We start from the raw sequence: 25,039 nt of genomic DNA, 5'->3' as shown, positions 1-25,039 counted from the left end.
AGACTACATGACAATCAGTTAGCCTGTAGGTTTTATTTCCTTTATTTTTAAATCAGTAATCACAGTTTAGTAAAATGCCACCTAACCTTTCTTATACTGCAAACTAATCTCTAGCTTCTGTATAAAAAGTGGGAAAAGTAAAATTTTTAAGTTTCCAATGTTGTTTCAGACTGACAGTCAGTATAGGTGGATTGATAATTGGAAGCTTCGATACACAAAATGGGCTGCGTGGGAACCGAAGAAGAACACCGGCTGCGTTTATATGGATGCAGACGGGAAGTGGAAGACATCACCTTGTGATGAGAATTATGCTTCAATTTGTAAGCAATCCAAAGGTAAGATGCTCATAATCCATAGAAAACGTTATGTACAAGCAGACAATCAAAATCTGTTTGAATGTAGCCAATTAGAGCACTGAAACTGTTAAAGGGCTAGAGCATCCTGTAGCCAATAAGAGTATTCTTAAGGCGGGTATCCACTTGCCGATTAAAATGAGTGATGCGCAAATCGGGCATGAAAATGCACGCTCCCGCTGGTCGTTTCCAACATCAATCATCGCCTGAACATGCTGGTCAATCTGCCGATAACGACAGATTCACCATGTTCATGGATGAGGGAGGGTTCCTACACTGAACGAGATATAGTTCAGTGTAGGCACTGCAGGGAAGAGGAACGACTGTACAATTACAATGTTGTAATCGTACTGTCGTTCCACTATCTGCTAGTGGATATACGCACCTTTACTGTTACAAGGTTAGAGCATCCTGTAGCCAATAAGAGTATTTTTTACTGTTACAGGGATAGAGCATCCTGTAGCCAATCAGAGCCTTGAAACAGTCACAGGGCTCGATCATCCTGTAGCAAATAAAGCACTGACAATGTGAGAGCATCCTGCAGCCAATCACAGCACTGAATCAATCACAGGGCTCAAGCATCCTGCAACAGAGCACTAGAGCTGTTACAGGGCTAGAAAAATTTGTAGCCAATTAGAGCACTGGGGCACACAGAACTAGAGCATTCGGCAGCCAATCAGAGCACTAGAAATACCACAGGCCAAGAGCATCCTGTAGCCAATGATATCACTGAGACCATCATAGAGCTTGATAATCCTCTAGCCAATCAGAACACTGAAGCTGCCATAAGGTTATAGCATCCTGTGGCTAATTAGAGCATTATGAACAGTTCATAGAGCTAAAACAACCTAAAAGCTTAGAGCCTTATAATTCACAAACTGGTGTTAAGAGACAACGTAATCAGAAACAGTCACTAAAATATATGCATGAAATGTTTCTTTATAGAACTAAGGGCCTAATCCAGCAGTGCACGCAAGTTTCCTGATTATTGGAAATCATGAACTGAACGCAGTTTCCTGATGATTGGAAATCTGCCCAGTCGCATGACCCGTTCTGCGCATGTGCAGAACGTGTCTGCGATCCCGCACACAGACTGCCAGCAGACTGTCAGTGCCTGCGTGCAGTTTTGCAATTGCGGCATACTTGCCTACTTTTGAAAAAGCTTTTCAGGGAGATTGTGAAAGTAACACCTATGAGTGTGGCGGTAAAGTGGGCGTGTACTGCTACATCTGAGAGGCGTGTCATAAGACTGATTTACATCCAAAAGTAAATGAGCCCCCAAGCAGTTAGTAAGATCTAGTTGTTGATGAAAACACACTGATACTATTCAGAAAATGCATGTAACCATAGGGATCATTGTGCCTTATAACCAGGGAAATGATACTAATGATCCAACAGCTTCATAATGGGGGTAAGGTGCAATCAGGGAGATAACTAGACTCTTCAGGGAGTCAGGGAGATTACTACTATTGCAAGGAGTCTCCCTGACAATGAGGAAGAGTTGGCAAGTATGAATTGCAGTCCTTGCTGAATCAGGATCTAAGCTCATACTATATAGTACATTTTTAGGATACAGTAAAAGCACATCTGGTAAAGGCAATCTATGACTAATTATATGTACTTATTTATGCATATAGCTGTTGCTCCCACTGAACCACCACAAAAGCCTGGAAAATGCCCAGAATCAGAGTCTAAGGCCTGGATACCTTTCCGTGGCCATTGCTATCTTTTTGAATCATCTTCCAACAGAGACTGGGCTCGATTATCCTTGGAATATCTCCGGCTTGGTAAGCAGTAGCAATATCTATCCCCTTTCTGCATTTTTCATATTCTATTTTCTCCTATCATGTGTTCAAAATTGATTTACTTGCAAACTATGAACAATGCAAAAAACTATATTTTTTTAAATTTTAAAAAATATACACAACTCTAATATGAATAAGTCAATTAGCACATACGAATAGATCATATTAGAGCATAGGGCCTGATCCAGGTTGGACCGCAACTGCAGTCTTACTGCGAAGGTATGCTAATCCACTGCAAACGCTATGCCGTCGCAACATAAGGACGCCCACTTTACCTTACACACAGTGCTTAAAGTGGTCCTAGAGAATTGGTGGAACTCACCGTCCCCCTTTGGAGCTTTTTCAAAAAAGGGTGTGGTCTCAATAGAAAGGGGTGTGGTCACACAATAGTATTTCCAATTCAAATTACACCACAGTAGCACAATCTTGATTCACATTACACCACATAGTAGTGTCCCTTATTCATGTATGACACACAAAAGTTCCCCTTTTACACAATGCCCATATTTGTGCCCCTTATACAAAATGGCCACTGTAGTGGTGCCCCTTATGCAGTGCCCCCAGTAGTGGTAGTGCCACTTATGCAGTGCCCACAGTGGTAGTGCCCCTTATGCAGTGCCCACAGTGATAGTGCCCCTTATACAGAGCCCCCATTAGTAATCCCCCTGTAATAGTGCCCCCAATAGTAGTGCCCCTTATGCTGTACCCTCAGCAGTGGTGCTACTTATGCAGTGCCCCAGTAGTGGTAGAGCCCCTGCTGTGCCCACAGTGATAGTGCCCCTTATGCAGAGCCAAAAGTAGTGGTAGTGCCCTCAGTAGTGGTAGTGCCCCTGCAGTGCCCACAGTGGCAGTGCCCCTTATGCAGAGCCCATAGTAGTGGCAGTACCCATAATGTAGTGCTCTCAGTAGTGTTAGTGCCCCTGCAGTGCGCACAGTGTGAGTGCCCCTTATGCAGAGCCCACAGTAGTGGAGCCCCATATGCAGTGCCCCCTATGCAATGCCCCATTAGTAATCCCCCTGTAATAGTGCCCCCAACAGTAGTGCCCCTTATGCTGTACCCTCAGCAGTGGTGCTACTTATGCAGTGCCCCAGTAGTGGTAGAGCCCCTGCTGTGCCCACAGTGATAGTGCCCCTTATGCAGAGCCAAAAGTAGTGGTAGTGCCCTCAGTAGTGGTAGTGCCCCTGCAGTGCCCACAGTGGCAGTGCCCCTTATGCAGAGCCCATAGTAGTGGCAGTACCCATAATGTAGTGCTCTCAGTAGTGTTAGTGCCCCTGCAGTGCGCACAGTGTGAGTGCCCCTTATGCAGAGCCCACAGTAGTGGAGCCCCATATGCAGTGCCCCCTATGCAATGCCCCATTAGTAATCCTCCTGTAATAGTGCCCCCAATAGTAGTGCCCCTAGTAGTAGAGCCACTTGAGTAATGCCCCCAGGAGTAGTACCCCATGAGTAATGCCCCCAATAGTAGTGCCCCTTATGCTGTACCCTCAGCAGTGGTGCTACTTATGCAGTGCCCCCAGTAGTGGTAAAGCCCCTGCAGTGCCCACAGTGATAGTGCCCCTTATGCAGAGCCAAATGTAGTGGTAGTGCCCCCAGTAGTGGTAGTGCCCACAGTGGCAGTGCCCCTTATGCAGAGCCCATAGTAGTGGCAGTGCCCCTTATGTAGTGCCCTCAGTAGTGTTAGTGCCCCTGCAGTGCGCACAGTGTGAGTGCCCCTTATGCAGAGCCCACAGTAGTGGTGCCCCATATGCAATGCCCCATTAGTAATCCTCCTGTAATAGTGCCCCCAATAGTAGTGCCCCTAGTAGTAGAGCCACCTGAGTAATGCCACCAATAGTAATGCCCCCAGGAGTAGTACCCCATGAGTAACACCCCCAATAGTAATACCCTGTGAGTAATGCCACCAGTAGTAGTGACCCCTGAGTAATGCCACCAGTAGTAATGCCCCCTGAGTAATGCTCTCAGTAGTAGTGCCCCCGATAGTAAAGTCCCCTGAGTAATGTCCCCTGTAGTAGTGCCTCCAGTAGTAATGCCCCCTGGAGTGAAGCCGGTTAATTAAAAAAAAAAAAACAAATACTTACCTTAAGCCCTGCTCCCACTGCCGTGTGGTCCACGTGGCTGCTCCTCTAACTATGGAAGAGACGTCTCTGACGCCCCGGCAATGGTGTTCAAACGCACTGGCACACCTGTGTTGCACACCCCCCCCATCATCTCCCCCAAACAGTACTTCCTGTCTATCACTCTGCGATGGGTCTGCGTAGTCACTGCGATTGCAGTCCCGATCGCAGTGACTGGTTCGCGCACTCAGATATATGTGCAGTACACAACAATCTGCCATCTGCATATGCTGTTGCTATTGCGATCCAACCTGAAACAGGCCCATAATTCTTTATTTCATTGACTATCACACATGTATTATTCTGCAACATATATGAACTGTAATGTTTTATCTTTCTGACTTCCTTCATCTATGTCTTTATATCATCAAGGAAGTTCTGTTACCCTGGAATAAGAACCAGCTCAGTTGCACTTTAATACATTGTCATCAGGGATTCATTTAAATGCTTTGAAGTTTATGTGTAGTTCTTACTTGTGAAGGCACAAAAGGTTTAGGCAGGGGTGGAAAAAATGCTGCAAAGTAAGAATGCTTTAAAAAATATAAGTGTTAATAGTTTATTTTTATCAGTTAACAAAATGCAAAGTGAATGAACATAAGATAAATCTAAATCAAATCAATATTTGGTGTGACCATCCCTTTGCCTTCAAAACAGCATCAATTCTTCTAGGTACAATTGCACACAGTTTTTGAAGGAACTCGGCAGGGAGGTTGTACCAAACATCTTGGAGAACTAACCACAGATCTTCTGTGGATGTAGGCTTGCTCAAATCCTTCTGTCTCTTCATGTAATCCCAGACAGACTCGCTGATGGTGAGACCAGGGCTCTGTGGGGGCCATATCATCCCTTCCAGGACAACTTGTTCATCTTTACGCTGAAGATAGTTCTTCATGACATTGGCTGTATGTTTGGGGTCATTGTCCTGCTGCAGAATAAATTAGGAGCCAATCAGGTGCCTCCCTGATGGTATTGCATGATGGATAAGTACCTGATTGTATTTCTCAGCATTGAAGACACCATTAATTATGACCAAATCCCCAACTCCATTTGCTGAAATGCAGCCCCAAACTTGCATGGAACCTCCACCATGCTTCACTGTTGCCTGCAGACACTCATTATTGGCAAACAAACTGCCTTCTGTTACAGCCAAATATAAAAAAATTTGACTCATCAGTCCAGAGCACCTGCTGCCATTTTTCTACACCCCAGTTCCTAGGTTTTCATACATAGTTGAGTCGCTTGGCCTTGTTTCCACGTCAAAGGTATGGATTTTGCCCACAATTCTTCCATAAAGACAACGTCTGAGAGACTTCTCCAAACAGTAGATGGATGTACCCGAGTCTCACTGGTTTCTGCCAGTTCTGAGCCAAAGGGCTGGAGAGCGGTGCAATGAGTGTCTGCAGGAAACAGTGAAGCATGGTGGAGGTTCCTTGCAAGTTTGGGGCTGAATTTCAGCAAATGGAGTTGGGGATTTGATCTGGATTAATGGTGTCCTAAATGCTGAGAAATACAGGCAGGTACTACTTATCCATCATGCAATACCATGAGGGAGGTGTCTGCAGGGTCGTAGAGAGCCTGGCCGGGCATGGGTAAAGGAGGGAGCGTGGCCTAATCGCGGGAGGCGTGGCCACGCCCCCTTGAAAGAAAAAAAAAATACAACTTTTGCGCTGCACGCCAGGGAGGGGGGCGCTGTAAGCCCCTCAGCCCGGCTCTAAGCAGGGGGGGTGCGATCCGTGTGATCGCTCCCCCCACAGCCCTAGGAGACTCCTCCGGCTGCTGCAGCAGCCGCGAGCAATCTCACACTGCAGCCCAGCACAAGCTGTGTGCTGAGCTGCTGTGAGGGAGGGGGCAGGCGACGCCGGACCCGGGTCCTGCCGGGCCCCTCTAGCAAGCCTGGGCCCCTCTATCAAGCCCGGGCCCAGGTAAACTGTACCTGCTCCCCCCCCTCTCGGCGCCCATGGGCATCTGATTGGCTGTAAAAATTTATTCTGCAGCAGGACAACAACCCCAAACATACAGCAATATCATTAAGAACTATCTTCGGTGTAAAGAAGAACAAGGAGTCATGGAAGTGATGATCTGGCCCCACGCAGATCCCTGATCTCAACATAATCGAGTCTGTCTGGGATTACATGAAGAGACAGAAGGATTTGAGCAAGCCTACATCCTCAGAAGATCTGTGGTTAGTTCCCCAAGATGTTTGGAACAACTTCCCTGCCGAGTTCCTTTAAAAACTGTGAAGAATTGATGCTACTTTGAAGGCAAAAAGTGGTTACACAAAGTATTGATTTGATTTAGATTTCTCTTCTGTTCATTCACTTTGCATCTTGTTAATCGATTAAAAATAAACTATTACCACTTCTATTTTTGAGAGCATTCTTATATATATAAAATGGGAAAAGGCAGCACTCACATCAAAAACCGTCTCTGAAGGTAATGCTGGGGTGTCCACCACACCAATGGAACCCTGAACGGTACTCCACCAATTATGTAAGACAAAAAAGAGGGGCACTCACCAGGCTTGTAAAACTATTAGTCCAGTTTTATTTCAAGTAATAAGCTTCGCTCAGCATTTCGGTCACAACATATGGCCTTCTTCAGGAGAAGCAACAGTAGGAATCAGATAGCAACATCAAAGGATACAGGAGTACTCCTGGTGTATCCTAGTCACATCGCATTCCGACTGAGACGTATTTTCAGCAAAAAAAAAGATGCAAAAAAAATGCCAGGCGCTACCAGAGTCTCACAAGACCTTGCGCGCCGAGAGGGGCTGTTTGGCGTGACTGAAGTAAAGATATGCAACGGCACATCTGTAAAAACAAATGTATTTATTGTTGTTTGAGGGCAGGTACCATCCAGTGAGTTAAAATATCTAGGTAAGGAAGATTGTGCACAGTAAAATGTATTATGTGTTAATATTTGGGAATTTTATTTTTTTTTAGGAGGAAATTTACTTTCAATTGAAGATTCGGTTGAATCAGATTTCATATTCCACCATATTGAGAAACTCCAGGACAGACAACACACGTTCTGGTTGGGACTTTATATGAATGTAGAAGGTACAGTAGCCTTTTTGAGACATTGCTATTTTAATGTTGCATATCAGTTTTAACATTGCACATCTTGAAATAACACAAGCATGCCACGCCACACGAGTCAAAATAGGATCAGTGTCCAATTCGGCCACACTGGTAGGTGTGACAGTTGTACTAGTTTAGGCTGTGTTGACCATGTGTCCAACATTATGTTCCCTTCTGGCTTTACTGGGACCTGTTAGTGAGTTTGGAAGACCACATGCATGGGTTGATATGTGACATATTACAATCTGTTTTACCAACATGCCCGATAGTATTTTCAACTGAATATTATCAAGCAATTACATCATTTTGCTATTACAGTCCCTCTTTTGTTCCGAAAGATGCACTTTCCTTTTGTGAACTGGACTTTGTAACCTTTTTGCTCTAGGACACTGAGGACCTGATTCAGACCCACTAGCAAGCGGCCGCTCGCTCGTAAGCAGCCGATTTTCCAATCTGCGCATGCGTATGCATCCCTATTCGTGTTCGTGAACCACTGCGAGTGGTCTGGAAGGGCTCGCTCGCCCATCATAGACAAACCATCTGAATGAGTGACAGGAGAGGCCGTTTGTGGGTGGTAACAAGGGCAGGGCACTACTAACGGGTGAGTGGAGGTGCGAACGCAGGCGTGCCTGAGTGTTGCAACGCCATTTCAGAGGCGTGCATAAATAAAAGGCAGCGTCATAGTTCACGTCACTTGGTGGAATTTGACACTGAAGTGATCGCAGTGCTTGCGTCAGGGTATAGTCAACCTCAAGTGCTGCGATCGCATTCGATGGTGCTCAATGTACCAATGTTTTTAGGCACTTCCAGGAGATGAAGTACGCAAGTGGGCGTATTAAGAATGGATGGTGGGCGTATACATACACGAAGTGCTCACATGCCAAGACATGCGGCCTGATTCAGAGCCGGACGCTATTTGCGGTCGTTCGTTCTGAAAAAAGGGGTGGCTATTCAAATGAACCGTTCGCTCTTTGCGGTCTGTTCATGCCTCTATGTCTGAATGAGCGAACAAAACTTGCGGTCGTTTTTTGAATAACTACGCCCGCTGGCCGCTCGCATCCTACGTCATGTCCGCTATTTATTAGATTAATCGAGTACATCGACCAGCGTATGAACTGCTCGCTATTCTTATGGTTGGTTTTTCCTACCCCAATCTTGCGAGCAGTTCTGACTATAAAATAACCCAGTGACGTGGTCAATGACGCTGGTGTATTAATTATGCACACCCATAAAACGCCCGTTTTGACCTTTAAGCACGCCTGCGTTCGGATCTCCACTCCCCGTTTTCAAGCACCTTCCCTTGTTACCATCCACATACGCCTCCTCCTGTCACTCAAAATAGCAGGCATTCGCTATTTAGCGAACAAACGATTTTCGGCCGCACTGACTGGTTCGCGCATGCGTATTACGATCCGTACGCATGCGCAGTTGGGCAAACATCGCTCGGAGCGAACGAGCGGCCGCTTAAGAGCGGCTTTGAATCAGGCCCATAGTGGGCGTGCTTTTGTCTTGCCTTGTGATCGCTTGCCTTGCTGGGTGTGTGCCAGAATTGAATAAGCTGGAAGCGAGCGATCGCATGTAGCGAGTGGATTTGAATCAGGTCTTGATTGCTATGAGGTTTGTCCCTATAACTGGTACATAAAGCACATCTTGGATTTCTGTGATTTTAGTTTTAGTTCCTATATTCAAGCGAGTAGTGACTTTCCCATCTTTTGTTGCTCTAAGCACTTCATTTTATATTCCTTTGATTGTTATAGGATCACATGTGTTCAGTATAATGAACCACTCTTTTTTGAAGCTGAAATGTCTAGTTTCACCCGAGTCAATATTCCAACAAAGTTTTTTTTGTGACACTTAAAACTGACTCATCTTTCTTGTTGCACTTTTTACTTTGCATAGAATTCACATTCTTCAGTTTACATTCAGATGCTTTGCGCCCTATTTTATGACATACAAAACACCTGCACCTAAATTTTCTGGGCTTCTCAAATTTCATGTGTAGTACAGTTGTGTCCTCTTGCATCTTTGCTATATACGTGGCAAATCGCACCACACATGGAGCGAGGCGTGCGTCCGCAAGCGGATACACGCATTGCATTCACACCCGCGACTCCATAGGATGGTACAATCGCAGTGCGCTCCATAGCATATACTGCAGCAGGTAATCACATGGTGCGATGCGTGTGCACATTTCTATCACAATCGGCAAGGATGTAAGAGGACACATATGTAGCCATATCAGCACTTAACTGGCACACACTCCTGGAACTGAAACAGTTTTGTTCTGACAATTTCTGTAGTTAACTTTGCTGTGTTAGCTTCTACCCAGGTGCAATAATATGCTTTGGGTCCTCAACACACACACTGCAAATAAGGGAGTTTGTGCACGTGCCATAGGCGCATGCCCAAAAAGAAGACATGGTCTTCTGGGGAACGGGGTGTGGCCTCAAAGCACACAGGGTATCAGTAGCACCATATAATGCTCAGTGTCACAGTAATCACCATATAATATAGTGAGTGTTACTATGATCACCATATAATACAGAGACCATCGCAGTCACCACCATTTAATACAATGACCATTGACGTGATTGCCAAATAATGCAGAAAACATTGAAGTGACCACCATATAATACAGAGAGCATCGCAGTGACCACCATACAATACACAGACCATCAGAGCCCGCCATAAAATGCAGAGAGCATCACAATGACTCAGATAATTAAGAGAGCGTTGCGATGAGCACCATATAACACACAGACCATCAGTGTTCACCATATAATGTTAAAAGCATCACAGTGACCGCCAGATAATGCAGAGACCATTAGTGACCCAAATATAAGTTATACATCCCTCACACAAACACATATACATAAAATGAATACACCCACACACACACACTACATTAATACATCACCCCCGCCACAGACAGAATTAAAACACACATCAATGGCCCATGCCCAAGGAAAAAATACACCCCTCCCCATTGCATAAATATACCACTCCCCTAGATAACTCTAAAACACTTACCTGTTCAGAAAGAGGAGCTATGTGGTCCCTGTTGAGCTCCATGACACAGGAAAGGAGAGACAGGACTAGACTGGAGAAGGGGCGGGACTCTGGGTTAGCAGATGGGGTCTCGGTCAAGGATAGGAGGGTGTAGAAGAATAGACAGAGGAGAGGAGGCGACAGGGACTCAGGGTTAGGGAGTGGGGTCTCGGTCAGGGATATGAGGGTGTAGTACAATAGACAGAGGAGAGTAGAGGTGGGGACTCTAGTGAAGGAGCTGAGGGAGACGGATTATGTAGATAAATATTCACACTAATTTAGAGTGACAGGTAGAGGATATGAAATGGAGGGGCTTTCTCCTCAACTCCAGCAGGATTGCCTCCACCTTCATTATGGCCCGTGGACAGCTGCAGCGTATTGTAATAAGTCATTTTGACTCATTATTAGTACTGTACTGCTGTCTGATAATGCTGCTGGCCCCTTTATTGCCGTGGCCCCGGTGCAAAGCACACTGCTAGTACTTCCACTCAAATTTAGGTGTTAAGTTCTGTAGCATTGCCATACCAATCTCCTTATCATCTGCTTGGATTTCTACAAACATTAACTGCTGGGATAACAACATCATTTTGTTAATGTAGTCACTGATACTTGTGCATTTATTCAACTTTGTATTATACAGTACACTCCTCATAATTCTTCTCATCAGACCCCAGTCCTCATATGCTGCCTGCAGTGCTGTCCACATTTATGATAGAATACATGTGTTATTCATCATGTAAGCCTATTGTTCCCAAGGCTCTTTTTATATCATCTCGGTTCGGACAGTCACCTGGATCAACTGTAACTTTCCACAACCTCTCACGCTTTAATTGTATTTCCATTGCAAAGTTCCATGTCGTGTATTCTCTGCAACTTTCAGTTTAATGAAACCCATCATGGATACAGCTCCTGTATTCATGTTGCGTTCTGCCTGCAGCTTCACTGATTAGCTTCTCTGGTTAACACACTGTGCTGAAACACTCTGTGCTAATCCTTTATACTGACACCATCTGTGCTGACACATGTCTATGGCGTTTGCATGCTGGACCCATAACATGTTGATATTTGTGCGGTGGTAAGCAGCGTAAATAGTATACACCAGCGGATTCACCAAATGTACTAGTCAGCTCAGGACTTAGAGCCTGGTTTCAGTAATGTACGTAAACCCGATGATAGAGGTCCCGTGCAGGACCTGTTCTGTGCATGTGCAGAATGAGTCCTGTGTATCACATGCAGTGCCAAGACGCAGCATGTTTGACATGCAGATGAGTTTGGGGGCGGGGATGGGGTGGTGCTGATCTGCATTCATGGAAATGTGGCATGTCACCCTCGTTTATTGGGAGTGCCAATTCCAGGGACACAGATTACCTGCCACACTGGCGAGCAGGTAGCAGCCAGATTAAGGGCCTGATTCATTATGGAACGCAACTGCAGATGCAATAGTGATTACGCACACAGGGACTGATTCAGACCCGCTCACTAAGCTGCGTTCGCACGCAGCCTGCCGATGTTTGCAATCTGCGTATACAACGTAGTGCGCTTGCGCGAACTAGTCTATGCGATCGGGAAGCGGTCGCTCGCTGCGCATAGACAGCTCTCTAGAACGAGTGACAGGACAAGCTGTTTATGGGTGGTGACAGGGGATGTTCGATGGAAATGGGGGCGTGGTAGTGAGAACGCAGGCGTGTCTGACTGTCTTAACGCCATTTCAGAGGCGTGCATAATTAAGGCGCAGCATGATAGTACACGTCACATGGTTGTTTTACACACTGAACCACTCGCAGTACTTGTGGTAGGGTATGGTCAACAAGTGCTGCGTTCGCTTCCAATGGTACTCTATGTTACTGATTGTTGCATACACTTCCTGGAGATGATGTGGGAAAGTGGGCTTCTTAAGACAGGCTGGTGGGCATCTAAATACACATCGCGATCGCACGCCAAGACATAGTGGGCGTGCTAATGCTTTGCCGAGCGATCGCGGATTCGCATACTTGCTCTGCATGCGAATGCATCTAGGAGCAGGTCTGAATCGAGCCCACAGTCTCACTGCAATAGTATGTTAATCCATTGTGATTGTTATGCATTCGCAGCATTACTCAGGGGCGCCCCACCTTAGCTCAGAAATTGCTAACTTCAGCGCACGCTATCAGGCCTTAGGCTGCGTAAAGCATCGCAGTGGATAATTTATGCACGCCCATGCATTGGCATTCAAATGCACTGGCACGCCTGCGTTTCCCCAACCAACCCGCGCCACCACCCACAAACGGCACTTCCTGTCAATCACTCTGCGATAGGTCTGCGTAGCCTCTGCCTATCGCAGTCCCGATCACAGTGGCTAGTTCGCGCACTGCGATGCATGTGCAGATCGCAACAATCGGCCGATGGCGTGCGTATTAGTAACTGCGATCCTTACTGAATCGGGCCCTGAGAAAGCTTTACCTTACTCAGATGGGCGTTGCTGGAAACGGTTGATCTGATGCCTCATCTTCGGTCGCAGCACTCGGTTCGCACATGTTGGAAGGAGGCGTCTTTTCCCATCAGACGGCTCGTGCAGCATTAGCATATCTACACATGGCTACTGTGTACAAGACGCAGCAGTGATGTGTTCTGAGACCATCTTTGAATCAGACCCTTAGCCAGTAATTTGGTCTGTTGCATAGCCGCGTGTTTGTACAGCCATGCTCAGTTACATACACTCAGTATCTAAAGCCGGTTACACACTACATGATATGTCATCTGATCCGGTGGATCAGGGCAACATATGGAGCACATCGTCTAGTGTGTATGCACTTGCCGATGCCGGCACCCCCGCCATGGTCCCGCCGCTAACAAGGTCATAAACACTAGACATCGTCTAAATGGAGCGAAATTTGAGTGGAATATACAAATTACCAGGCACTGATATATGTGTGTAGGGAATCGGTAAGTAAGCCGGCGGCTGTTTAGCCGCCAGATCAAATACCGATTGAAATCCCGACTGCAGCAGGTATTGTAAGTACCCTAACCCTCTGCTCTTCCTACCCTAACCCTCCCTTAGTGGTGCCTAACCCTCTCCTCATGGTCTCCCTACCCTAACCCTCCCTTAGTGGTGCCTAACACTAACCTCCCTAACTAATGCCTAACCCTAACCTACCCCTGTTAGTGCCTAAACCTAACCTCCTTCCCCGCACCCTAAACCTAACCCCCCCCAGGGGGTGCCTAACCCTAACCCCCCCTAGTGGTGCCTAACCCTAACCCCACTTTCCCTACCCTGACCCTCCCGGGGGCTTATCCCTAAGTCCCCCGGGGGTCCTTAAACCTAACCCCCCCATGGCTAAATGCTAAAACACCCGGCTTACCTTCGTTCGGTAAGCCGGGTGTCTGGATTTTGTAGTGGGGCTAATGATAGACGTCGCAATTTCGACACCTATCTTTAGCCCCATGTCGGGATGTCGGTGTCAGGATATCCAAGGACGGGCTGAGCCGGTGGGCAGGGTGCCATCTGCCCCCCGGGCCGGTACTATATCAGTCCTGGGGGGCCGCCAGCTGCTTGCAGCCGAACACTGCATAAATGCCTGGTGGCTAATGATAGACGTCGCAATTTCAACACCAATCTTTAGTCCCATGTCGGGATGTCGGTGTTGGGATATCCGAGGGCGGGTTGGGCCGGGGAGCAGGATGCCATCTGCCCCACGGGCCGGTACTATATCAGTCCTGGGGGGCCGCCAGCTGCTTGCAGCCGAACTAATATCCACAATATCTGACCCTGATGGTGGATATGTACTTTGTGAAGTTAAATTATCTCATCAACACCTTTTATTGTGCAATGTTTATGCACCTAATGTGTATTCCAAAATATTTCTGCAGAAACTAATAGCGACATTACAACCTTATGCCAACTTGCCTCATTGTTTGTGGTGATTTCAATTTGATTACCTCTACTCAATTAGATAAACAATTCCCAAATAAAGGCAGAGGGAAACTTCCTAAAATCGGGATACCTACGTTCTTGAGAAGATTACAACTATTAGATTTATGGAGGACTCTCCACCTTGTAGACAAGGAATTTACCTGTATGTCAGCCGCCCATGGTTCAATGTCCAGAATAGACTATTTATTTACATCAGCTACTTTATCCCCTGGAATTTTGGAAGCTGAGATAGAAGCTATTAGCATGTCGGATCATGCGTTGCTATGGTTTACTTTCCATACCAACATAGACACAGGACCTTATCAAATTTGGTGTTACCCATCTAGTCTATCCCATTCACTACAATTCTGAAACAAGATAGAGACAGCATGGGAAGATTATAAAATAAACAACCTATCATCTTTTGAAGAGGATCCATTGTTATTCTGGCAAGCATCTAAAGCTGTTGTTAGAAGTGCTGTTATTTCATATGTTGTAGCCAGGGCCGTAGCTAGGGTAGTGCGGCCGGTGCCATGGCACAGGGCACCACAGGTCAGGGGCCGCTGCTTGGGCCTGTCAAATTTCTGTTTATTATCATTCTTGCTTGTAGCTTCCTCTTATTTCATCCCCAGCATCTCCTGGCCTCCCCTATCTCTTCCCTGGCCCTTCCCCATGAGGCCATTCCCCTTTTTTGGGTGTATTATGTCCCTTTGAAAAATTAGGGGGGCGCCAATGCTCTTTCTGGCACAGGGCACCAAAAAGTCTAGTTACGGCTCTGGTTGTAGCTAATAAGAAAACTGTGTCTGCTGATTATTTAACTGCTCAGAAACGACTGAAAGATGCTTTTCAACATTACCAAACGACCCCTAACCCTACTACCAGAAATATATACCTAAACGCTAAGGGGTCAATCCTATTAGGTGCGAATTGCGAGGTGCGAGTTGCGATTTTCACTTCGAATTCACACAGCGAATTAATTTTGCAATCCAATTAGCAACCCGAACTGAATCAGTCAGACTGAGGACCTCATTCAGAGCCGGTCGCACAGAGCGCGCGGTCGGTCTGAATGAGGGGAGGACGTCTTGAATTTTCAAGACGTCCTCCTTTGCGGTGGTAAGGCTGTGGGTTAACACCCACAGCCCTACGACCGCCTAAGGTGATGGCCGCGATGGTCAAGACCATCGCGACCATCGGGGCTTACGACGAGACCCTAGGGTAGGGTCTCACTTGTCGTAAGCCCGGAGAGCTTCTGGCTCTGTCTGAGCCGGAAGCTCTCCACTGACATTACTAGTTATGTCAGTGGGGCCGCCCCCAAACGGTAGGCGTTCCCATGGGAACGCCCCCGTTTGGGCTGCCACTCCCCCGGCCCGCCTTCCAAACGGGGTGAGCTGTCAATCAACATCGACAGCTCGCCCCCTTTGGATCAAGACCCGCTACGACCAGCGCTGTCGGTCGTAACGGGTCTCACGCATGCGCACGGCGGCGCCGTCGTGCGCATGCTCTGTGGGGGGCCATCGACCCAGTCCGAGCGCATCGGCGCTAACGACCGAGTCTGAATGACCCCCTGAATTCGCAACTTTCCACTCGCACCTCCCTGAGGGTGAAAGATGGAAAGGAAAATCTTTATTTTAAGGTTAAAATGTTGGGACGCTGTGCTGAAGGACACCCCCCCCTCCCCCCGAATAACCAGTTGGGCAATTGGAAGTTTCTAATTAGCTTATTTAGTCAAATAATTACATGTAATTTTTGGGGGGATAAAAAAATAAAAGTCCTCAAATTACCCCAAAATCAACTTTTTTGTTAGTTTAGGCACCCCAAATTTAATTACAATAATTTTTTTAGATGAATAATAATTGGTTTTATCTTTTTTTTCCATTTTTCAAGGTGCCCTCAAACTACCCTAAAATCACCCTTTTTCCTTTTTTTTTTTTTTTTGCATTTTTCGTTTAATTCGTTTGAGATTAAATGAAAAAAGGTTTGTTTTTTTCCATTTTCTTTAATTTAAAAAAAAACACAAATCAGACATTTGAAACCATTTCAAAACCTACAGTAACTTCCTAATGGCCACAAACAGCCGTCTACACAGTCCTGCTAATGAAATGATCCATTTTGGTGGTTCCAGGGTGGTCTCCCCACATTTTCATGCATTTCTCGCAAATCTCATTTGGCAGTCAATTCGCACCCCTCTGCTGCGAGTAGTGCGAATAGGCATTTTTAATTGGATTGGAGAATTCTTGGGAGCACGCTTCGCGGTGATGTGTGCGAGTGTAAAGAAACAAACTCGCTACTTGCAATTCGCACCTAATTGGATCGAGCCCTAAGTCTCATTATGACGCATTATTTTCCAAAATGGAATCATCATACTCTTTCTGGAAAGAGTATAGATTTTTTAAATTTGGTAATAATACAGGAAAACTTCTTACCAATTTACTAAGAGGGCAACACCCCCCTTAATACACCCTCTAAAATTACCTGATGGCACATTTACCTCAACTAGCACATAAATTACTGAAACAATGAAAGAATATTATACTAATATTTATACACAGCCAATTGACTCTCCCTCTAACAATTCTTTTATCGTGGGACAATCTATCCATACCCAAGGTCTCAAACCAATTTGGCGATGCTTTAGTGATGCCTATTACAGAATTGGAGGTTAAAAATAGAGATGTGCACCAAACCCCGTGTTTTGGTTTTGGATCTGTATCTACCCTGGTTTTGGATCTGGATTGGTTTTGCCAAAACCTCACCTCCGTGTTTGTTTTCGTGTTTTGGTTTCTTAAAAAATCATAAAAACAGCTAAGATCACATAAAATGGGCCTGTTTTTGTTCCTACAGTATAATTAACCTCAATAACATTTATTTCCATTCATTTCCAATCAATTTTGACCACCTCACAATATTATTTGCTTCATCTAGTTAAGGCCAAAAGGTTGCATCCAGCTAGCTGGCTGACTAAGCTAAGTGACACAGTGGGCGGCACTAACATGTGGCTGTTCAGTTTCTAATTTCCAACACGGATACAGTGTGTTATACAGTGTGGGTTGGATACACCAATAGTGCACTTACTGTGACAACAGTATCCACAGAGCGGGGTTGCTGACGGTGTCCTCAGTACATGGAATGGCAGTGCTGCGGTGCTGGCAGTGTCCTCAGTGAAGGGTACCGGTGATGTTGGCAGTGCGGGAGTGCCAGTGGTGTCTTTAGTGCAGGTTTGCTGGCTGTGTCCGCAGTGCGGGGGTGCCAGCGGTGTCCTCATTGCAGGTTTGCTGACTGTGTCGGCAGTGCAGAGGTGTTCTCAATGCAGGGTGCCGGCGGTGTCGGCAGAGCGGGGGTGCCAGCGGTGTCCTCAATGCACGTTTGCTGACTGTGTCGGCAGTGCAGGGGTGCTGGTTGTGTCTTCAGTGTGGGAGTGTCAGCAGTGTGGCGGTCACTGACGGTGTCCTCAGTTCGTTGGGCAGCACTGCAGGAGTGTCGGCAGTGGTGGTGTCAGCAGCGGGGGATGCTGCCAGTTGGAGTGCCGGCGGTGTCAGGCGGCGGGGGATGATGGACGCCATCTTCTTTTCTGCTTAACGCCATGACAGACAGATCTCTCAGCCAATCAGCATTAAGCCAGCTGAAAACAAAACCACGTGACTCGACAGAGTGGTCGCAAGGTTTTGCCTCGGGTCAGGGATCCGGGGCAGGCAGGGAGATCCAAGCTGCGCTCGGATAGCCCCGGATGCCCGAAATTCGGGTGGATTCGGATCTCTTAGATCCGAACCCACTCATCTCTAGTTAAAACTTCAATTGCCAAATTGAAGCTGGGGAAGGCACCGGGACCCGATGGCCTCACAGCTGGTTGTTACAAACTCCTGTCCTCAAGGATTGTTCCTACATTGACTGCATTATTCAATTATATTCTAGTCAACAATATTATGCCCTTGTATTTCAATTTGGCAACTATCAAACTTACCCCAAAACCTGGAAGGGAAATGAGCAATCCAGGCTCTTATAGACCTATATCACTTCTAAATATAGATTATAAAATTTTGGCGAAAATACTTGCTGACAGGATAAAATTCATTTTACCCAACATAATACATCATGACCAAACAGGATTTATATCAGGGAGATCTTCTGTGATTAATATCCATAGAGTCTTTACAGCAATATCTGCCACAAATTAAATATTAATTCCTCCATCTAGAGCTATTTTGTCATTGGATGCTGAAAAAGCCTTCAAAATGGTTATATGGATATCACCATTGCTGTTCGCTATAGCCCTAGAGCCACTTGCAGTTGCACTGAGACAATCACCTTTGTTTCAAGGCATTTTAATAGGACAAATAGATTTGCGGGTGGCCATTTTTTCAGACGACATGTTATTGTTTTTATCTAACCCAGCTCACTCATTACCTATTGTTGAAATAATCTCTTCCTTTGCTAGTTTTTCAGGTTACAAAATTAATATTGATAAATCCGAAATTATGTCTTTATCGGGTGAATTGATGTTCCTGACTTCCATTTCTTCATTACAATCTTTAAAAATTGTTAAAACCCAATTTAAATATCTGGGAATACATATCCCATCTCAATTGAATAAATTATATTCCAGTAATTTCTCACCGTTAATTATAGGTCTATCTAAATTACTTGATAGCTGGATGCTCCTCCCCTTATCACTTTTAGGCAGAATTGGCGTGATAAAGTCTATTATTTTCCCTAAACTCTCCTATACCATACAAATGTTACCTATTAGGTTAACGAATTCAGATTTTAAAACACTTTCTAATATGTTTCAGAAATTTACCTGGAAGGGAGGAAAAGCGAGAATTGCTAAAGCAAAATTGCTAAAAAACACATACTGTACACATGGTAGTTTTGGCCTACCTGATCTCCAAAGTTTTTCACACGCAGTTTTTTTTCGATACATAGTAGTTTGGAGTTTTGAGAGAAACACGTATACTATTTATGCTTTGGATTCAGCATTACTTGCACCATATTCTCTGAATGCATTGTAATTTGTTACATTCCCCAAAGTTGAAGATCCCTCCAAATATTATGAATAACCTTATCTTCCATGATACCTACTCTGCTTGGTGTAATATAAATAACAAATTTATCAGAAACCATAGTAGAACAAATAACATTGCTTTATGGGACAACCCTCTCTTTACACCTGGGATGGAATATTATACCTTTTTCAGGTTAAAAACTAAAGGGATTAGAACAGCAGCAGATGTTTTTGACCAGGGAGGTGTGCTTTGTTCCTTTTCTACATTACAGGAACAATTTGGATTAACACATCACCACTTTTTTTTGCCTACCTTCAACTTAAAAGTTTTGTTAGTTCTCTTCCACAAGCCATTCTCACCCAGTCAGACCCCCAGACCCAATGCTGAGATTGTTACAGAGACTTACTCAATCTGTATATCGGACCCGTTATCTATATCTAGAACTCATAGAGATAAATGCTGAAAAGTTGTCCAAACAAATAACTATTGAATAGAAACAAGATATACCTTCCATTGAACAGGATAGTGATCTACTTAAATACTATGGAAAAACTGTTCGCACACTTCGCTCTTCAAACTTACAAGAAGTACATGCTAATGTGATCCACAGAGCTTACATATCACAGGCACAATGGAAGCATTATGCTTCAGATGAAACTGGTAGATGTATGAAGTTTGGCGGACCATCTGCGACCTTCATACATAACTTTCGGGAGTGTGGAAAAATTAAGCGGCTTTGGTCTAAACTATTATCCTTTCTTAATAAAACTTTCCATACACGTTTAACGTTAAATCCTTTGGCCTTTTTTCATGCAAATTTTTACTATTGAAAAAATCATGGGTTTGTAGCTTCCTTACACCCAGTTTTCACTATAATAGTTACGGTGGCTAAGAAAGTTATTCTTAAACATTGGATCTACCGATCTCTCCCGATGGTCATTGCAGTGATGCAGATGTTACTCAAACTATTATAAATTGACCGGCGATCTGCTATGCCAGACATTGAAAACGGGATAATATTGTTTTATAGGAAATGGGGTCCTTATGTAGATACTCTAGATGACGCTACTCAATCTCAGATCTTTAAAGTGTTTGAGTCCACTGACTGGTTTCTACCTAAAAAATTGCTAGAGGCATCATGATGGGAGACTATAATTTATGTTTGATTACATTTTGAGAAATGGATATTGGAAAGCACTAGATTAATTTGTCATGTTTTCTTTTATTCCATGATATTGGTAATATATATATTACTGCTACGCAGTTGGACATTTCACCCCACCTTCCCTCTTTTATGTTTTTGTTAATTTAATATGTTGAAATGAGATCACAATGCTGATTTTATTATAAGATGTTTATTGCAAATTTCAAAGTATATGTTTAACTTCATGGCAATACTAAGTCACCTCCAATTATCTAACTTGCCCATTTTTATTGGATTTCTCCATATTCTTCTATTTATATAATTGTAAGCTATTACAATAGTTGTAAATCAGACAATTTTGTAATTCTTGTTCTGTTTATGGAGCTGTAACAGACAATTGTGATCACTTTTTTGACGACTGTGTTTTTTTTGTTCTATATCACTCTGCAAAAAACAAATAAAAATGTTTAAAAAGAAAAAAAAAAGTGGGTGGAAAGGAAAAAAATAAGCCAAGGAACCCCGACCATGAAAATGTTATATGGCGTGCTCCTCCTCTACATGCGAATGGGAGAGCACCAACAATGGGTGGGAGGTTGTAAGACAACCCCAGTAAATTAGGAGATGTCTGTGTTTACTTCTAGAAAAGTGGCTCTGGTTGGACAATATGCCATTGGACTTTGTCAACTGGGATACCGATGAACCGTCAGGGTTTGCAGATAAACAATGTGTGGAAGTATATTCCACAAAAGGGACGTGGAATAACATTTTCTGCTCCGCTAACAGGGGATACGTATGTAAGAAATTAAAAAGTAAGTAATTGCGGGCTCAACTCATCCTTACCCACAAAAGTGCTCTGTCTGTACAAATCTCAGCATGTTGTTAGCTATACACAGCAATGGGGACCAGGGAAACTGCGTATGCACATATCCTTTATATAGTGTTACAGTGGTGATAAAACCCTTGCTGCGATACATAATGATTCATAACTCAGGGCCTTGCTAAATACACCCTGTACCCTGCAAATCAGCCACACTGGGTACATGCCAGTGGGAATCATAGACATTTTCAATTTTGTCTCTGTATTTACTTTATTTTTTATTTTTTTATATTCTACTGGTTTTAATCCATCACTTATTTTAGCTAACAGAAATAATTGAGGAGGCGGCACTGGCTATAGGCATTAGGGAATGTGGAATGCAAAAATTACTAAATTGGCATGTATCCACCTCTTAGAACATAGAAGCCGATTGGTTGCTTTCAGGGACATCTTTATAATGCACCCTGCACCCATATTATACTTACCCCTCTGGAGTCCCATGTCGGCGCCGGTGTCTGCGACGTAAAATAACGGCTGTAAAATGGCCGCCGCAGCCATTTTCCCATCGTTGCCATATGCACAGTACAGGGAAAATGGCCGCTGCAGAAAGTAAGAACAGTAAGAAAAACTCTGGTTCCCCTTTAAGTCATGTGCTGTTAGCAGTTGTCAAAGGCAAATTCAGATTAAAATTATTATTATTTTTTTAATATTGAATTTACAGCTATCGGACCTAATTTTTATATAACCTGTTGCACATTGTATTTATAGCTCCCATACCTACAGAGAAGCGGATTGTGACGCCAGGTACAGTAAATCTATATTCTGTATATAATATATATATATGTCTATATAAGGCATTTGATCCACTTAATGTAAAATGACAAAGTACAATGTAAACTTTGAATTTACCACTACATACTGTATATAAATTTGAGTAGAAGATCTAAGGTGATACAGACAAATACAAAAGAAAAGGAAAGGATATAATCAAACCAAAATAGTCAAAAAGATATGTTCGTAACTTTCTAGGGATTGAGACAAAGATTCTCTCTTCTTATCCAAAATGACTCTGAGATATGGGATATGAAAAATAAACACAACAAGGAAGGCAAATGTAAAGTACTGCTACAGAATAAAATTAGTAAATGCGTCCCCCTTGTGTTTATCGGAAAGTGAATATGGTGATGGCGTTATAAGGTCCATAAGGTAGATCGGGATATAAGAAAAGAGCCTCGCCACCACTGTTTCTTTAAGTAGGCGTACCTAAAACTTACTTAAGAATATTGTATTGTTCTACCTGATTGGGCAGGAATTAAGGAGTAAGATTGGGCTGAGACAAGATTTTTGCGCCAGAATTTAACTCGCTTGTGCTGATAATGTACTCCACCGACAGACATAGGGGGATTTCATTGTTGGTGAGGTGCATTCGCTATGTTTGGCTGCGCACGTCTCTGAGAATTACCTCTATGGGATGTGAGAGAAAATGTAGGATATTTATATCCACAATGTGCCAGCGTTCCAACCATACTCACAGCATTCCACGATCACTTCACAGGCATCGCCGATAATTGAATCCCCCCATAAAGCTTATACTGGTACATCAGTCCTCGCCCCTGCGGATCTTGCTGGTAGACTAACTCACGCATTTAATGCATACATTTGCAAAGTTTTATTAGCTAGTGATTGATTCACTTTGGAAACATAATTAGAATTAGTTTTTTTTTAATTTACGTTTTCTTTTGCAGAAGAAACTAAGACAGATGCACGTTCACATGGCATAACGGGTGGCGTGGTTATTCTTGTACTACTTGTCGTTGCCGGAAGCACCACTGCAGTCTACTGTGTATATAGGAGAAAACAGAACAGGCCTCCTGCAAACAGCAGTTATACAAATATTTTAATTGAAAACATTGAGCATAATGAACATGTTATTTCTTAGTGTCAGCAAATACTTTCCATAAAGGTACAATAATTCCTAGTTGTGACAGACTCTGAGGTTGGGTACACATTAGAGCGATGTGCAAATGACGCAATGGTCGTCCTGATTTCCCTTCATCCCAGAATAAGTGATCTAGTGCGTACACACTGTGCAATTCTCCAAATGACGACACGATATATCGTTTGGTTGTTAGATCGTGTACAATATATTGTTTGCTTTAAAAATACCATACAACCATTGCGTGGGCGTACACATTGCGCGATGTGCTCAACATCATTAAAGATATCTTCTCATCTGCCGCGCACTACAGCAGATTAGCAAATGCAATGAATGACGTCCGTGACCGCGTGATTGTGCGTACAATTTGCCTCAAAATTACATATCGTACCGATAGCGCTGTAGTGTGTACCCACCCTAAGTGCTGAGGTTTACATTAATTATTCAGAATAAAAGTGGCAAGCACAACCCGAGATTAGTGTTAGAGATCTGGTGACACCCCTCAAGATTTATGTTTAACTTGCTTGGAAATAATGTTTTGTACATAAAAGAGGGCCCTTTGTGCTCACAAGTAAATTTCTAAAATTTTTAAAAAGAAGACTTAAGTGCACCTGTCTCACTCACAGCAGAGGCGGCCATTTTGTACACAGAACCAATATTTATGAGTGTGCGGCTTATCAATTCTTTAAGAACTTGTGCCATCTCTGAGGTTAGAGACATGCTGCGCCTTGTGTCTCAATGTTGTGGTGACCTTACTCGCTCCTACTGAATTATACAGTACTGTTCCATTTTCTACACTTTAAAAAGAATATAAGAATATAATAGGAAGGAACCATCATTAAAAATTTTTATTCATAATTGGAAAATTGGGCCTGTATGGCGTCTTTTCCGCTTCCTTACACCTTGCGTCCTCAAATTAAATACCTTGAGGTATAAGGGCTTGGACAGTGTTACTGCACAGAAATCTCATATAATATGGACTGACACTGGAATCGTTGTCACAGTTTAACATAAAATGTTATGTGCTGTTTGTGTACAGTACCACTAATTCAGATTATGCCGCTGACTACTGTACTTCACACTGCAACAGTATAATTACTTCAGTGTGTCTTTTTGTAACCTCTGGAGGCCCAGGCTGTGTCTCATTCTGCCAGTAATCACTAACCATAGCACAGAGAGAAATTCCAGGTGTCTATATGGTTCATAATCATTGTTACAGGTGATGTGGAAAATAAAATGTCTCTTTTATTTGTGTGTGTGCATCATTTATTTTGTCCTTTCAGCAAACAGTAAAATACATTTACTAATAAGCACAACTTTAAGTAAGTAATACTGTCTAGGCAGAGACGGATTAAGGCCTGTGGAGGCACCTGGGCAACAAGCTTGTGGGGTCCCCTACGAATATATGTTCTACTTCATCTGTGGTTTTGTATGTGTTTAGAACTTTTTGTATGTGTTTAGAACTATTCCTGTGTGATTAAAGTCACAGCCTAACATCACTAGTACACACTGAGTGGTGTTTTGCTGCATCTGCGATGCGAATAAGATGCAAAATGTAAAAGAATTAAATATAATAAAGAAAATTATAGTACATTGCTCCTCTCCGACCGTCTTAGGGACGAATTCAATTAGAGGCGAAAAGTTTGGTTTGTCGAAAAGCGCAATGATTTTGCCTCAATCGCCTGTTTGGACGTGATGTTTTCGCCATCTGTGTCAGCGCTTTTCGCCCTATTTAATTCCAAAACAGACGAAAACCCGGATAGGCGAATTTAGTGAATAACGAAACTAGTGAAAAGGACAGCATATTTTGGGGAAATCAGTCTGTACCCCATAAACAGCGTCACTGACCCTG

The 25,039-nt window shown here is 43.9% G+C and overlaps 1 pseudogene; it reads left to right on the top strand.

Moving 5' to 3' along the window:
- The window catches only part of LOC148517456 (macrophage mannose receptor 1-like), a 268,777-nt pseudogene extending 244,367 nt beyond the window's left edge, over window positions 1–24,410 (top strand).
- Window positions 24,411–25,039: the final 629 nt, after the last annotated feature.

Source organism: Taudactylus pleione, unplaced genomic scaffold (genome assembly GCF_031769625.1).
Source record: "Taudactylus pleione unplaced genomic scaffold, aTauple2 ptg000216l, whole genome shotgun sequence".
Lineage (NCBI taxonomy): Eukaryota > Metazoa > Chordata > Amphibia > Anura > Myobatrachidae > Taudactylus > Taudactylus pleione.
This window is presented reverse-complemented; position numbering and strand designations above follow the sequence as displayed.